At 60.9% G+C, this 15,708-nt stretch overlaps 1 protein-coding gene across 1 annotated transcript in view; it reads right to left on the bottom strand.

The window, feature by feature from the left end:
* Window positions 1-7,301, bottom strand: part of STARD8 (StAR related lipid transfer domain containing 8) — a 39,294-nt gene extending 31,993 nt beyond the window's left edge. The window contains exon 1 of the mRNA XM_074915031.1: window positions 7,113-7,301. The gene's annotated coding sequence lies outside the window, so the exon portion shown is untranslated. The remainder of the gene's footprint in view (window positions 1-7,112) is intronic.
* Between the last annotated feature and the right edge of the window lie 8,407 nt (window positions 7,302-15,708).

Below are 15,708 nucleotides of genomic sequence, written 5' to 3' on the forward strand. Positions count from 1 at the left end.
GTCCTTGCAGCATCCCTAGTTCTCGAGCAAAAATGGTCCAAAAACCACAATCCAAAGGCAAACTCTCTTTCTGATGAGGAAAGCACCAGACCCTCAGAACAGGCTGACAGCCTGGGACCCACTCTGAATTTTGCATAAGCACAGGCTCCATTCCCCATCTGGAAAGAAAGGGTTTGTTTTCATACCAACATCCCTACACAAAATACAAGGAAGAAAAAGAGAAGAAATGCAGGAAATCCAGGACTGAGAAAGGCAGCTGTCTCAAAACAGTCAGTCGAGGAGGCTCCAAAGCAAACAGCCCGGGGAGAAGGGAGAGGGGAGAGCCCTCTGGCCAGCGCAGTGGCATGGGCATCGCCGTGGGCACTGGCCCTGCCAGGGCCACTGGGGGGGTAACGGGGACAAGATCGATGAATAAAAGCTGCCGGCAGGATTCAGTAGCGTCCCGGTGCAGCCAGAGGTCACAGTCAACAGAGAAGGCGATTCTGTTATCTCCCTCCTACGGAGGAGAAAGCTGAGGCTGAGCCTCTCCCAAAGCGGAGCCCGGAGCACAGCCCAGCGCCCAAAGCCCGTCCCTCGTCACCAGCCCCCAGCGCCTCCCTGGACATGCCCCTTCAAAAATGCATACCCAGGGCTTTAAGTCTCAGAAGCACAAACTAGTTTGATACAATTCGGCTGCTGCTGCAAAATGCCTCAAATATTTGTTGCCTTTTTAAATTTTTTTTTTTGAAGGGCAGCAGCGCTGGAAAAGCCGCGCTGCAGAGGTGTGTGCAGGCCCTGGGCGTGGGAAAGGAAAGCAGCGGGGTCAGCTTCCACTTGGCTGGAGAGCAAGTGTCCGGCCGGAGCACAAGGCCAGGGTTCAGCACGAGACCCCGCCGGCCTCCCGAGGAGAGAGAGCAGTTCTGCTCAGGCTGATTTTTTGCTACACATATTGAAGTACCCAGCGTGAACAGCCCGGAGCCCTGCAGGAGGAGAGCAGAGCTCATCCTACTACTCATCCTACTACTCATCCTGTTTCTGCAGAGTGGTAACAAGGGCTTTGCAGAGCTCCAGTGCAGGAGGACACTTCTGCAACGGCAGAGCAGAGTCCAGGAGAGGAGGGTTGTTCCTCTGGCTCTGCTGAGATAAGCTGTGCAGAGAAATCCAGAGGTAAGTGGGCATTTTGGTGCCCAAAGCCTCCGGAGATGCCCACACGGAAGGTGTTAAGGGGTTGCACATCACGCAGCAGACCCGGCCCCGCGGGCCGGTTGATGGTGGCCGCTCGAGGACGGACGTCTCCAGCAGCTGAAGTGCGCAGCCCCGTGGAGTGCAGAGAGGCCTGTGCTGGGCCAGACAAACCGGGGCAGCCCTGAGCATTCCCGGCACCTCACCGTGCCTGGTTTTACTGGGACAATAAAAGCACCTCTGACCTTGAGCGCTCTTCACAGCAAACCCGCCGCGTGCGCTTGTCACTGCCGGCAGCAACACGGCACCTGGGGTTCCACCTCCCCCAGCCTTCGCGGAGCTGCGGTGTCGGCCGAGAGCCATGGCTGCTGCCCGAGGAGATTTGGGCTCGGCCCCACGTCCCCAGCCCCCAGCACCCGCCCTCCCAGGGCACCCCTGCGCCCCGGCTGAGCAGCTCCGGCATCTCGAGCAGGAACCCCCCCCGGCCGCGGACTCCGTGCCGCGCTCAGGTGCCTCTGCACCAGCAGCCGGGGAGGAACCGCTGCGCCGACCGACAGCAGCCCCTGTAAATCATTTAATCTGGAATTCAGCTGAATTTCTGCAGCCCTCTCGTCATGGTACAGGACAGCCACAACACAGCCCTCCTCCGTCCTGCCGACGGGATGAGGCCGTGAGAAGACAAACAGCAGCCACACAGGTACCTTCCTCTGCAGTGCCCAGACACCCACTGCCGAGCTGACCAGTGGGCAGAGAACACTTGTGCACCACAGAAACCAAAAAAGGCCACAAAACTGTCTGGCAAGAAACATTCCCTGCTGCAGATCAGCCACAAAAGATCAGAATCAGCAACATTTCTAGTAGAAGATGAAATGATTTGGAGATGGTCGCCAGGATGCTGAATGCAACAAAAGGGAGGGGATAAAGCGCTGCGAGGGACACACTGGCTCTGCCACAGCCCATCGTGCCCAGTCTCCCATCAGCAGGGGAAGGGTTCCTGGGCTGGAGGGACTGGGAGGGGGCCGAAGGGACTGGGCAGGGCAATGGGGCACCCCAGCACGCAGCAGGTACCGATGACCTGTCTCAGATACACAATCTCAGACGCACTGAAGTCCTTCAAACCTTTTTTTTTTTTTAAGCAGCCCATTATTTTTAGCTGGGGGAGAATCACTGCTTCCTGAATTCTTGCTGCTCCTGAGGCACCACCATAGCTCCCAGAACTTCATCCCAGGACAAATCACAGAAATCACACAGGCACAGTTCGTGTCCAACCCCAGCCATGCCCGCGCGGTCACACCGGCAGCTCTGCCCCAGGGACAACCTCCCTGGGGGTTCGCTCGGGAAGGCAGACAGCAGCTGTGGGGCAATTCTCCATCTGGGAAAATGAAGCTGAAATGCCAGCCCTGATGGCCCAGATGTCCCCCTCTTGCCCAATGACACTGATGAAACGAGGTCAAGTGCGCTCTGAGTCACCACCCAGCGTCACTGGCCCACAGCCTCGTGACACCTCCGCCTGCCACCGCCCGTGGCCATTTCCAGTTTCACCGGGCACAGAGGAGGGAATCAACCCCCAGACGCCCCTCACCAGGCCCCTGCCCTGAGCAAACCTCGGCCTGCAGCCCCTGGAACTGCTCCACCTCCCTCCCCAGCCCGAGCTGCCCCCAAGCCCAGCCTTTGCAGCAAAGCCTTGTCCTCTTCAGCCCTTTTCTTTTTCTCCTTCCTTTTCCATTTAAACACTTGCTTTCTTGTCCTTTCTGCCGGCTCTTCCTTCCCCAGCCCCAGGCTGAGCCTCCGGCCACTCCAGGGGACAACTCCCCCGAGTCCCGCAGCAGCACGGGAGGCTCGTGGCTGTGTGACGGAACCCTCCGCACCTGCTGATTCCCAGCCCTGGCTCCGCGGACACCCCGTTCCCAGGCAGCAGCCCGCGGGGGGGCCATTGGGTCGGCCTCGTGCCCCCCAGAACAGGCGGCAGCAGCGCGAGGGGTGCGGCAGGAGCGGTTTGGTGCTGTTCTGAGAAGGAAGAGGGAAGGGAGCGTGACTCCTCTGTGCTGCACCAGACAAAAGGGCATTCAGAAACTGAGCTTGTGGCATTCAGAAACTGAGCTTGTGCCCTTGACAGCAGCGAAAATATTCTTGTGAAGTTCATGGTGGGAAGGGAAGAGAAGGAGAATAGAAACTCCACCATGTACCTTCTGCAAATGAATTGTACTCGAGCAGCGACACGCTTGAGGGCCACAAGCACCCTCTCCCACTCCCACCGGCACAGCCGCTTTCCTGAAATAGCAGCATTAGTCCCGTGGCGAGTGCGGAACACGGCCTTGGACCCGCAGCGAGCGGCCACACTGGCCCTCTGCGCGCTCCACGTGCTGCAGTCAGGTGCTTCTCGCTCCCGGAGAAAGGGCAGGAAAACCCCCGGCACACCCGGGCCCCAGCAGGCTGGGCCCCTTGGCTTCGGGGACATGTGCCATCCTGGGAGCAGCCGCCAAGCTCCTGCCCCTAATTAAAGCGCGGGAGGCCCAGGCTGCAGCGTCCCTGGACGCGCAGATGCTCACCCCGGGACCGCGCCGCCCCCCAGGTTCCTCCTGACCACCCCCCTCACACGGGATACGCAGGGGGCAAAGAAGCGGCAGAGCACAGGCACACCCCACCCGAGGCCTGTCCCCCCGGGCTGTGATGCTGCACACACGCTGGGTCCCCCCAGGGCGGGCAGGGCAGAGACCCCCAGGTGTCAGCCCTCTCCTGCTCTCCCCCCGCAGGCAGGGCAGCTGCCCCGCAGTTGGCACTGTGCCCATCCCAGTGACCATCCCACGCTCCCGCTGCCTGCCTGGTGGCGGAAATCTGTGGCATGGACTGGGACAACCTGTGAGGTGGACCTGGGAGAAACCACAGAAGGGGGGAGCTGAGCTCGGCCACAGGACGGCACGAGGAACTCAAGCAGGACACGTGCCTCTGCGCAGCGGGGTGAAGTGGCTGAAGCCCCTGGGGAAGGTTCCCCGGAGCTGCTGCAGTTGTTAATGCCCGTTCCCAGCACCAGCCGTTAATGTTTGTTCTGCCTGTAACTGGCGCTGGGTGACAAGTGCCCTTTCCTGATAAGGGATCCTTCAACCGGCTCAACAAACAGCCCCGCTGCTGCGCACGGAGCCCACGTGGCACGGGGACCCTGTCGATGATTAACTACACGCGCAGGATTAACTAAACCCAGACATGGCAGCTGGGCAACCAGCGACAGGGACTGAACGCCCCGGGACCCACATCCTGTGGGATCAGGGTTGGGATCCAGGGTCACCCCTGGGCAGAGGAGGGACGAGCAGGGAGCGAGGCCAGCGCAGCTCCGTGCTCACAACCCCTTGTGCCAAACCGTGCGAGTAACGTGCCAAATTAATCAGAAAGCAAACGGATGTCAGAACCCCAAGAGCCATCACTCCCTGCACCTAAAACTGAATTTCTTGCCAGAAATGTAGAAGACCCCGTCTCTTTAAATTTCTGCGTCCAGTCCCGGCAAGCGCGGGAGGTGACTTTCAGAAAGGCTCGCACAAGAAGGGTTATTGTGGCTCAATCATTAACTGGGTGGGAGACCCCCGGCCTTGCTGGAATGTGGCCGCGTGCTGCCGGTCCTCTCCGGAGCAGGCGGGAGCGTGGCACAAAGGTTAACGGCCCGCTCCTCCGCCCTGGCCACCGGCCCCTCTGCCTTGGCCACCAGCCCTGGGAGGGCTCCAGCCGCTCTCCAGCATGGCCTTTCTTCCAGCACTAGATCCAACCCAACACCTCCTTCACAATTCCCAGCGGGGCTGGGAGAGCCACGGATGAGGTAAATTTGAGAAACAAGAAGACCTGACTTCCACACCGACTTCCCTGCAGCCCCACGTGCCTCAGCTCCCCCCGAGCAGTGCTGACAGCACCCACAATTTGGGGTGCTGCTACTCCAAGGTGCCTCCCCTCGCCTCGGAGCTGCTGCTGCAACAGGACTGGCACGGGCACGGCGTGGGACACGAGGGCTGGCAAGAGGAACGGCATCCCAGCCTCTGCAGCCCGCAGCCTGCCCCCGAAAGCCTTTTACACCTGCAAAACCGGCCCAGCTCTCACCCCGGGCTGCGGCAAGGCGCCTCACCAAATCCGGTGGGCAGGGGGATGGAGCAACGCCTCTGTTATCCGGCTGGCGGGGGGGAACCCGCGTTACGTGCTGCAGCCTGGGCCGGGGCGATGAGGTCCCAGGACCCCCACGCAGCCGGGGCTGGGGCGACCGCGTGGGAGGCACCTCCTGCCCCCCTGCCTTCGCTTGGAGGATCCAACTCCCACCTGCACCTGAACGCAAAAGCCCTTCCAGAACCACACACAGCGCAGACGCAAGACCGCAACCCCCCGCGACAGGCAAACTGTGAAGGAACGGGCAGGGTAAGGAAGGGGAGGGGGTTCTGCTCTCTGCTGGGGGCGATTTCCCCCGACCCCCAGGAGAGCGAAGCGGGGCAGCGCCTGCCTCCCTCAGCTCCCCTCCTGCCCCGGCCCCCCGCAGGGCTCCGTGCCCACCGGCTGTTCCTCCAGCACGCGGCACCTCTGCTGCACCCTCGGGGAAAGGGCGAACTTTCCCTCCCCTGCACGACTTCAGCTGACTTTGACAACCTTCAGATCTTGGTGAAGTGAGTACAAGAGCCCAGGGGAAGTAGCGAGGCGCCCTTAGGCATAACCATATTTTGTTCTCTTACAAAACTGCTGGCAGCCTGTCCCGCGCATATGCTCGGGGTCGGACGTTTGAGGCGATGCAGACCAGGAATGCCTCCCAGCAGCTCGACTGGGTTTATTCAGTCGGTCTCTGAATGAAAAAGGATTTCTGAGGAAGCAGAAGCACACGAAGTGTATGCGAGCACCTCCAGAGAAGTCAGTTTGATACCAGCTCTGCACTGGGAGTCAACACACTGTCACAGCAGGGAATTGCTGACGAGCTTTTGGCAATAAGGGTGGGAGCTACTTTTTTCCCTACGAGAGCGGAGGGAGGCTGAGGGGGCCTGAGCAGAGCTGTGCCCCGCTCCGGGCGAGGAGCAGCCCGGGCAGAGAGCGGCGGGGCACCATGGCTTCTTCTCTTAACAGGGTTTCGGTTAAAATGTAAACAGAAGGAAGCACGTTCATTGATAAGAATTCAAGTTTGCACATGGAAAAGAACGCGGGCTGCTGCCAATAACGTCACCGTACACGCTCTGACATCCTGGGACCGCGCGAGGGGCTTTAGGAGCAGCGGCTCCTCTGCCCCCTGCGCCAAGGAGCCCTTCCAAGGCCCAAACCACAAACCCAAGCGCACAAAGAGCTGGTGTTTAAGGTCGCCGCAATCAAACAACCCCTGAAAAAAACCAGCCTCTCGCCTTGGCAGCAGCTCCGAGGGACGAGCGCTAGCTGCCAGCGTGACAACTACGCAGACACGACAAACCCACCCGTTTGTACCGCGGGGAAAGGGCTCTGGAAACGACGAGCGACGGCAAAGAGGCGCCCAGGGCGCCGAAGGCCAGAAGGCAGAGCCCGGCCCCCCGCTATAGCACAAGGGCCTGACCCGAAGCCCCCCGACGCCGGCACAGCTTCTCCGTGAGCTCACCTGGGTCAGGCGGCCGGTCTGCGGCCCCCAGCCCGCGGTGGGATCGCCAGGACTCCCGGCCAGCGCGGGGGCCAAGAGGAGCCCTGAGAAACCCCCCGCAGCCCCAAACCCGCAGGCAGCCCGTCCGCACCCGCCGTGAGGTCGGTGACGGCCCCGCCGGCAGGAACGGCCCCCCCGCACGCCCGACCCGCAGCCCCGCGGGAAACGGCCCACTGTCGCCCCACGCGCGGCTGGGACCCAGCCCGGCAGCGACGGGAGCCGGTATCGGCTCGGGCACGTCGGGGAAGGGCACCCGGAGCCGCCGCCTCTCCCCGCGCAGCCCCCCGCACGCACGGACCCCCCGCACCAACACCCCCGCCGCAGGGCTCCGCGGTACCTCCGGGCTGGGCCGCGCCCCCGCCAGTCCGGGCTCCCGGGGGGGAACGGCCGCGTCCGACCGGTGGGAGGGAGAGGAGGAGGAGGAGGAGGAGGATGGTGGGTCGGGGGCGGAGGGGCCCTCGGCCGCCGCGGGCAGCGGGCGGGTCGGGCGGCGCCAGCCGCGGCTCCGGCTGTTGTCGGTGTGAGCCGCGAGCGCGGCAGGTGCGGGGCTGGGGGCCGGGACCCGGCTCCGCCCGCCCCCCGGCTCCGACCGCCCCCCCGGGGCCCGCCCGCCCCGCTCCGCCCCGGGACCCGGCTGCGGCACCGCCGCCCGCCCCCCGCTCCCCCCCGGGCTCGGCGGCGACGGGCCCCGATGCGGAGTGGGATGGGCAGGAGAGCCGGAGGGAGCCCAGGGCCGGCGCCGGGGCGCCCCAAGCCGCGCTCCCCCCGGAACGGCCGCGGGGAGGCTGCCCCAGCACCCCCACCCGCGGGACCGAGGGAGAAACCAGAGGAGGGGGCGGGCACCGTGTTCTGGCCACCGCGGTGGGGAGGGGGCGAGCAGATGTGGCACCGCTCCGCTTGGTGACAGGGTTACGGCTTACGGCATGAGTTACTGCTGTTACCTAACAATGATATAGAATAAAAATACCGATATCCTTAGTTATTACTTAGTTATAGTGAGTTACAGCTTACTAGATTAGTTGTTGCTATTGTATGTTGTCATTCTATATGATTATTAAATATTATTAATCACTTAGAGTGAGTTATAGTTTACTAGATCAGTTATTGCTATCCTATAATAATGATATATAATAACATCTATATTGTTAGTTATTACTTATAGTGAGATATAGCCTGCTAGATCAGTTATTGCTATTATATATTGTCATATATAATTATTATATATTCGTAGTTATTAATTACGGTGAGTTATAGCTTACTAGATCAGTTATTACTGTGCTACTATAATGCTATAGAACAGTAACATCTCTGTTACTCCGTTAGTTACGGGGTGGGGGACACAGGGGCTGAGGGCAGCGCTCCCCCTCTGTGCTGCCCCCCGCTCCCCCCTCGCCATGGGCCAGCGCCGGGCCCCAGCACCTGGTGACAGCCACTGGAAAAACCGCCGGGCTCAGAGGAGGATTTCAAGCGTTTTTCCACTCATTTCCTCGTGCCAAGCGGGAGCGGGGAGGGTGTGGGGGCACAGAGGAAATCTCCCGGAGACGCTGAGCTATAACAGGGCCCCCAGGGCAGGGGCCAAGCGGCCGGACCCGCGCTTGCCCGCTTGTACCGGGAAGGCCGGGGCGGGTGCCGGGAGGAGCAGAAATGGCACATGGCGGGGGCTCCCCCCGCGCCGCCCCCACCAACCGGCCGCCTTCACACCCAGCAGTGTGCCTCGTCGCCAGCGTGCTGCCGCAGCGGGCCACGGCCGGTGCGGGCGCTGCCAGCGGGCGGCCAGCAAAGGGCGAAACGCGGCTGCTGGCCAGAGCACGGCCCGGGGGGCTGGGGGGGCCCTGGCCAGCCCCCCAATAACCACCACTGCAAGGGCACAGAGGCTGCCCGGGGTGGCCCAAAGGGCATCGCTGAGAAAGCGAATGAAAAAAACCCAACAAAGGGCCTTTGGGGCTGGCTGGGTACCAGGGAAAATGTCAGGAAGGGTGAAGAGGCTGGGGAGCGGCCGCCGCCTCCTCCTCCCCGCAGCAGGGAGCGGGGGCCACCCGGCCCTTGGGACACCCAGACCTGGGGAAGCTCCGGTGACGCGCTTGGAGGAAGAACCTTGGCCTGGCTCTCAGAGGGGACTGTCGAGGGGAGCTCGGGAGAGCTGCGCGCCCCCCGGCGCCCCCCGAGCTGGGCAGGGGCAGGGCTGGGCCGGCGGAGCCCCGCGGCCACACGCCCCCCGCGCCGGCAGGGTCGGATCCGGGCCCAGCAGCGTGCACGGACGGCCCGGACGGCGGCCAGGCCCGAGGCCAAGGCGGTTCGGTGCTGCCCAGCGGCTCCGAAACCCCTTTCCTGCTTTGGGCGAGGGCCAGCGGGCCCATCGGCCGGGCCACAGGGCAGCTGCAGAGCCAGGCCCATTCCCAGAGACCCCGAGAGACGCCGCCGAGCGGCCGGGGGTGCTGGGAACCCGGGGATGGGGCCGGACCCGCGGGTCAGACGCTGCCCAGCACCCGAGAACCAGCACCTCCAGCCCACCGACACACAGAGCCCACCCCGCCCAGCTCGGGGGGTGCAAAGGGGGTGCCCACCGCCTCGGGGGGTCCCCAGGCTCCAGCAGGACCCCCCCTGGCTCAGCAGCAGCTCCCAAAGGCGCCCAGAGCCCCCCGCGACCGCCGCAGCCCCACGGCCGGGTCACCCAGCCCTGCACACCCTGCCAGGGACTGTCCCGGGGGGCTGGGGGGGGACACTGGGGGACAGTCACGGCCCGGCCCCCCCTGGGACCCCCGGTGTCACCGGAACGGCCCCGCGGCGGGGAAGGGCGCCCCCTGCCGGGCCCCGCGCCCACAGCCCGCCCGAGAGAAACCGCCCGGGAAAGCCCGAACGAGTAAAACAAGGGGAAAAAATAACAATAATAACACGGATCCACGGGAAAAGCATCTTAGCTCCAGCTGGCCACCCACCGTGACAGGAAAACCCACGCACCCACGGCAAAAACACATCCTGAGCAGCCCCGCGATGGTCACTCTGCCGCTCTTTTTCCAACAACCAAAACAAACATGAGGGGAAAAAAGAGAAAAAAAGTTAACATTTTCTTTCAGGTGTATAAATAAAAACTGACCGCAGAAGCGAACAAGCCAGGAGTGGGTGTCCTGGGGTGGGGTTACTCACACGCACACGCTCGGGGACTCTCACTCTAACACAAGCCGCAGGCGGGTTCCACGGCTTTCCACCGCCTCGGATGGAGACCTGGAGTCACCCGCGACGTTTTCACCCCACCCCGCCTCGCCCGGGTCTAACCCCGAGGCAGAGCCGGGCCCAGCGCCCCCCCCCCGGGCTGCCCTGGGGCCGCGGGGATGCTCCGGCCGAGCCTCGGCACCAGCGCAAAGGGATGGAGCTGGCTCCGGCGAGAGGAGGAGGAGGAGGAGGATGGCTTCAGTAGCCCTGCTTCCGAGAGGAAAGTCAAAGGGAAGGAGTTAACTGGCACCCGGGATGGCCGGCGGAGCCGGCGGGGCTGCGCGGGCACAGCGGGCAGCGCTTCTCCAGCGCCGAATTCCCCAGCTTCCAGGGGAGGAGGGCGAGAGGGGGGAAGGAGAAACTCGGAGACGTACGCACAACAGCATCATTCATGGGAGCTGATTCTGTGCAACAAGGGTCCTGTGTCTGGCCCGGAGCTCCAGGCAATTAAAACAGCAGCCACAGATCTCAGAGAAACAGCAGGAATTTATCTGAGGAATCCAGATTATGTGGCCACTGCCGAAGCAGGGCAAAAGGCCTCCATCCCCTGGACGGTAAACACGTCGGAGAGCAACGAGGGGCAGCAACCAGCTCAATCACCCCGACTGTTTCTGCCTCACCCACCCAGGCCGGAGCCCCCTCCCGTACAGCGAGGGGGGGTTGCTGCTGCTGGCCCTCCCCCCAGGCAGACGGGACCACCGCAGGGGTGGTGAGGGGCCGGGGCCCCACGTTTGCAATCTGGGGGGGTCACAACTACTGTCGGGGTGCAACAAACCCAGCTGGGTTCTTGTGCCAGAGATCACGGGGCGGTTTGCAAGTCTCTTGCGTTTGCAATCTGGTCCAGCCTCTGGAAGCAGGGACAGGGTTTACCAAGTGAAAAGGGACAAGATGCTGATTAACCCCTTGGAAATCTCCGGCTCCAGTGAGCAGCTATGGATCCTCTGGGAGACCCTCAGAGAGGATTTGTGGCTGTGACCCCAGCTCTTGTCAGATCATCCCAAAACAACCTCCTGCCCCATCAGGCCAACAGCCCCTGGCTACAACTCTACCGCAGGGTGCCAGCACCGAGGGGGCAACGACACGGGTGGGGGCCCGGCAGTGGGACCTCTTTGGAAAACTCCGTTTTCCCTTACCTACCACAAACTGAGGTGACCTCCCCATCCCAGAGGAGCAACCCGCGTCCACCCGGCAGGTTTTGGGCCTTTCCCGAAGGGATCGTTTAACCGCAGGAGGAAGGAGTCTCCGACACGAGTCCTGGGGCAGGTACGAGATGTAACTCTCTGCTGAGCACTGCGGCTGACTGAGAAACCGAGCCACAGGCTTCTCCTTCACACAACCCAAAATAAATCGTTTTCAAGATGGTTATCCACACACCGCTATCACCATCAGCTTTAAAAGCCATATCCAACCAGTTTTAGCACTGGAGACCCAAATGAAGAAAAACTCCTTAAGCATTTTAACAGTCTTAATAAAAAGACCAAAGCAAGCTCCACTAAGACCTTATCAAATACAAAATAATGCCTTTTTTTTTGATGAAAAGTGTGATGTTCTTTTCTCCTTACAGTCCCTCAGGTGGGTAATCTGCTTTACCCATCAGCTCAGGACAGTCACCACTTGGCTGTGGGACCCCCGGCTCCTCACACACTGGGAGATTTGAGACCCCCCCTCCACCGCTCCCAGGGTCTCCATTCTCCCCCAGTGTTCCCAGTAGCAAGGAGAGAGACTGGGGCCTGCAGTAGCATGGAGACACCCCCGCTCTATCACACAGAAACACAGTCCCTAGCGCGGAGCTGGCAACCAGAGCAGGGCTGGTCCCTGCAGCGACAACAGCTCACGGCTCTGCCCTACCCAAACGTCCTCAGGAGCCGCTAGAAACTCATGAAACCTCCCGGCACTGCAGGTTCCCTCGGGGACATCAGCAGACACGACCTGTCCCTCCCGCCGTACCAGGAACACCTGTGCCAGCCCGCTCAGACACAGATGGCAGAGCCGCCAGGCCAGAACATCCCCAGATTCCCCCAACTGTAGATCAGGAGGAGGAAAGCCAAAGCCCAGGCCCCTCCTGGCCCACGTTTTCCAGCCAGGCTCTGCATTTTGCCCCCCACCCGCGCTGACTCTGGCGAGGCCGCCCCTCCACCCGCAGCTCCGTCACAGCCCCCCTGCCCTCCCCATCTCTGCCTGCACCCGCCACCACCTCCGCAGCCCCCGCGGTCGGGTCCCACACACACGGGGGCTCCTGGGAACGCTCCCGCGCCCCGGCTGCGGGTTGGTGTTCAAGGCACCGTGGCCGTTTCAGGCAGGGTTCCGAGCCTCTTCATTAAGAAGGAACAAACACGAGCAGACTGGCCTGCAGACACCTCACACCTCTTCTTTCTCATCTGACCTCGCTCACGCTTTGCACAGAAACCGCGTGAGCGTTACCAAGCACCCACAGCGGCCGCGTTTGCTTGCAGAGCCCGGTGCCTCCCCTGTTTGCAGCAAAGTTCTCTCCAAAGTACAGGCGGGTTACTTCAGACCCAGGAAACATTACCCGGCTTTGCATTTTCAGTGCAGGTCTTACCAAGAAAAACCATTGTAGAGCCAAACCTTTCTGTCAATTTTCAATGTATTTTCTCATAATTTCAGGGAAGTAACCACACTCAAAACTTCCTTCTTGATCCTTTTGGTCTCACACAAACTACCCAGAGGATGCAGATATAAAGGTACTTTCTTGCCTGCAATTTATTTCCAGTCTCTCCCAATCACTCCTTGCTGCCATGGCAAAACTCGGTGACGCACCAGGCACGGGGTGGCCAAAGGGACCTTTTCCCCGCTCACCCTCAGCACTTCCAAACACCCGCAGCCCTGCCGACACGAGGGAAAACCCTCCCTCGAATCAAGGTTCTTCCCTTCTGACATTCAAAGAAAATCACCCAATTCGTGACAGGATCCTGCTGTTCAGAGCAGGGAATCTGCAGTTTGTTAGCTACAGGAAACAGAAACACTTCCAGACCCTGAAATTAAAGCCCTGGAAGGACCGAGGAGATGAGCTGGGGGATGGGGATCGGTTATTGCAGCAGGCGCCGGGTTCGAGTCACAGAAATCCTTATAGGCAGAAGGGACCAAAGACAAGAACTGGCCTCATCTCGCGGGCTGGAGGGGCCTCTTGCCTCTGACAAATAGTTTCCCCACAACCATTTATTGGAAAAACTCAAGTGCGGCCAAGTCGGTTTTGATTTTCTTTTCAAGTATTTTTTCTCATTTTGTGTTTTGGGCTTGTTTCTCAGGAGCCAGCCAGTCCCTCTGGGGGGAGAGGGATGGAAAAGGTTGGGGGGGTGTGTGTGTGATCCCACAGTCTGCATTTTTGCCTAAAGAGCAAAAAGGTGACACAAGAACAAACTAGAAGTGTTTAACATTGCTGTAGGCCAAAATATTGCCCGTATCGCTGCCATGGCAGTCCCTGTTAATTAACCGGGGATGTGATTATACGCCCGGCTCCGTGGACTGAGATGGGAGCCCCCTCCCCGTGCGGCTGCAGGGCAGCAGCAGCACAACGGCAGCAGCTCCCCGGGTGTCACGGGGACACGGACGGGGATGGGCAGCGCTGAGACACGTGTTTTACCTGTCCACAGGCACCCCGGGGGACGGGCAGGAGAGGTCAGAGCTTGGCCCTGCCCAGAGGCTCTAGCACCAGCAGACCTTCCAGGGGAAGGGAAACCAAAATGGGTAAAAACCTATCAAAGGGCTCAGTGGTTCAAAAACCACCCCACGGGTTCACTGGGGAGGCTGAAAAGGAAACACCAGCGATGTGTCGTGAGCTCCAGGAGACGCTGTCCCCGGCTCCTGAGCAAACATCTAACGGGAAGAAGCACAAACTGTTTGCCTGCTCTGAAACTGCCCTGGCAGGGTGATTTTTAGTGTATAAATTCTTGCTTAGGAATTATATTTTTACAGTTTTTAAAAACGTTTTTACTACTTAGAGCTAATCCCACAGCATTTTAGAGTAGCCAAACAGGGGATCAATCCCCAGTGCCAGGAATAAAGCCATGGAGGCTGTAACAGAAGGAAAACGAGCATATTGGGAAACAATCCTCTTCCTTCACGAAAAATAACCAAAAGAGCGGCAGAGCCGGTCCGAGTGCGGGTTGGGTGGTGCTGCTCCCAGGTGAGAACCAGCGGGGCTCTGGGCCGGGCTCCCGGGGGGGACCTGACATTCCTTTGGGATCGAGGTTGGCGTTTCAGTGGGATTCACCAGCCGAGCCCCAGCCCAGACTGACCCCGCGGGCGGGCAGGGAGGAGGAAGGAGTCACACAGGCTCCCCTTCACCCCATGTCACGCCAAAACCACAAATAATCACATTCAGTTCAGCTTTCCTACTTCCTACCTCTCCGCTTGGGATCCAGACCCACGATCACATTTTCCACCATGCGAGAAGCAGCGATTTCTCCGGGCATCTCCCAAGTCCCCAGGAAAGGGTCCCCACAGCCCGTCCAGCACCCCACGGGGCTCCTGCGGAGCCAGGCTCTGCAGCCAGAGCGTGGCCCCAATGCTAAGGGCCCTGCCAGCCCCCTCGTCTCTCTCCCAACCCGTTCAGGCAACAACAGAAGAAGAGATCCTAATCCCCGTCTTCTCGCCCCAAAAAATCAGGCACCAAACGTGCTGACACCCACCAGGAGAGAAACGAAAGGCTCGTGCTGGGGCTACAGACCAACAGAGCCAGCAGAGGGGATTTTCATGTAAAGAGAGAAGAGGAACAACTCAGCTGTGACAACATATCAACAACAGCTAAATTTAGCGGGTTATTTTTGGAGATCCAGATGCTGGGTAAATACAAGCTTATTATTTCATGCAGGGGCAAAAGTTCAGCAGAGTCCCTCGTGCCTCTTGTCTATTATTTCACCACATCCAGTCCAGAAGCCCACTTCTGAAATACTGTAACATCATCAACGCCCGGCTGCACCGAAAGAAGCCGAGAGCTCAGTCCCCGTCCCCCGCAGGCAGAGGAGGCCACCGCTTCGTGACATCTGCAGATCTCACTCCCCGTCCCACTCCCACAGAGGCCCGACTCTGCTGCGGGCAGGAATTTATTCGGAGGATGCGGCTCTCGCGTGCGGGGCTGGCGCACAGGCCTTTCCTCCCTGCCTTGCACAGAACAATACGTGGGAAGCGACTGTCGGAGGGGAAGCTGAGGGTTAGGAAATCCATGGAAACGGGGCCCTGGCGGGGACAGCTCGGGGGGTGCGCAGCAGGGACATGAACGGGGGGTCCCGCCACTGGGCAGGGCGGTGGGGGGACAGGGGGACACGGGGCTACACCCTCACGTCGGGGGATCGGGGGAGAGGGCTCCCTCTCCGGGCAGCACACCACACAGTTTGGGCTGGTTTGAACTTCAAAAAGCGAAGTTCTGGGTTTTTTTTTCCTCGTCTGAGGGACAGTGACAGCCCGTGGCACCAGCGATGCCCCGCTGGGCTGGCAGCCGCTGCCAGGAGGAGGCCGAGGGCCCCGTGGGCTCCTGCTGAAACGGCACCTCCAGGCAAGCAGACGAAACCCGAGCTGCAGCGACGCATCGGGGAAGGCAGCACAGCCCCAGCTCCCAGCTGCTCGCAGGAGGGACGGGGCCTGGGAGCTGGGAATGGCGCCTGGGAGCTGGGAATGGCGCCTGGGAGCTGGGAATGGCGCCTGGGAGCTGCGAGCAGCTCCGGCTGCACCTCGGGAAGCAGCTCGGGGGAGTCTGCCGGGTGTGT

Source organism: Athene noctua, chromosome 11, assembly GCF_965140245.1.
Source record: "Athene noctua chromosome 11, bAthNoc1.hap1.1, whole genome shotgun sequence".
Classification (NCBI taxonomy): domain Eukaryota; kingdom Metazoa; phylum Chordata; class Aves; order Strigiformes; family Strigidae; genus Athene; species Athene noctua.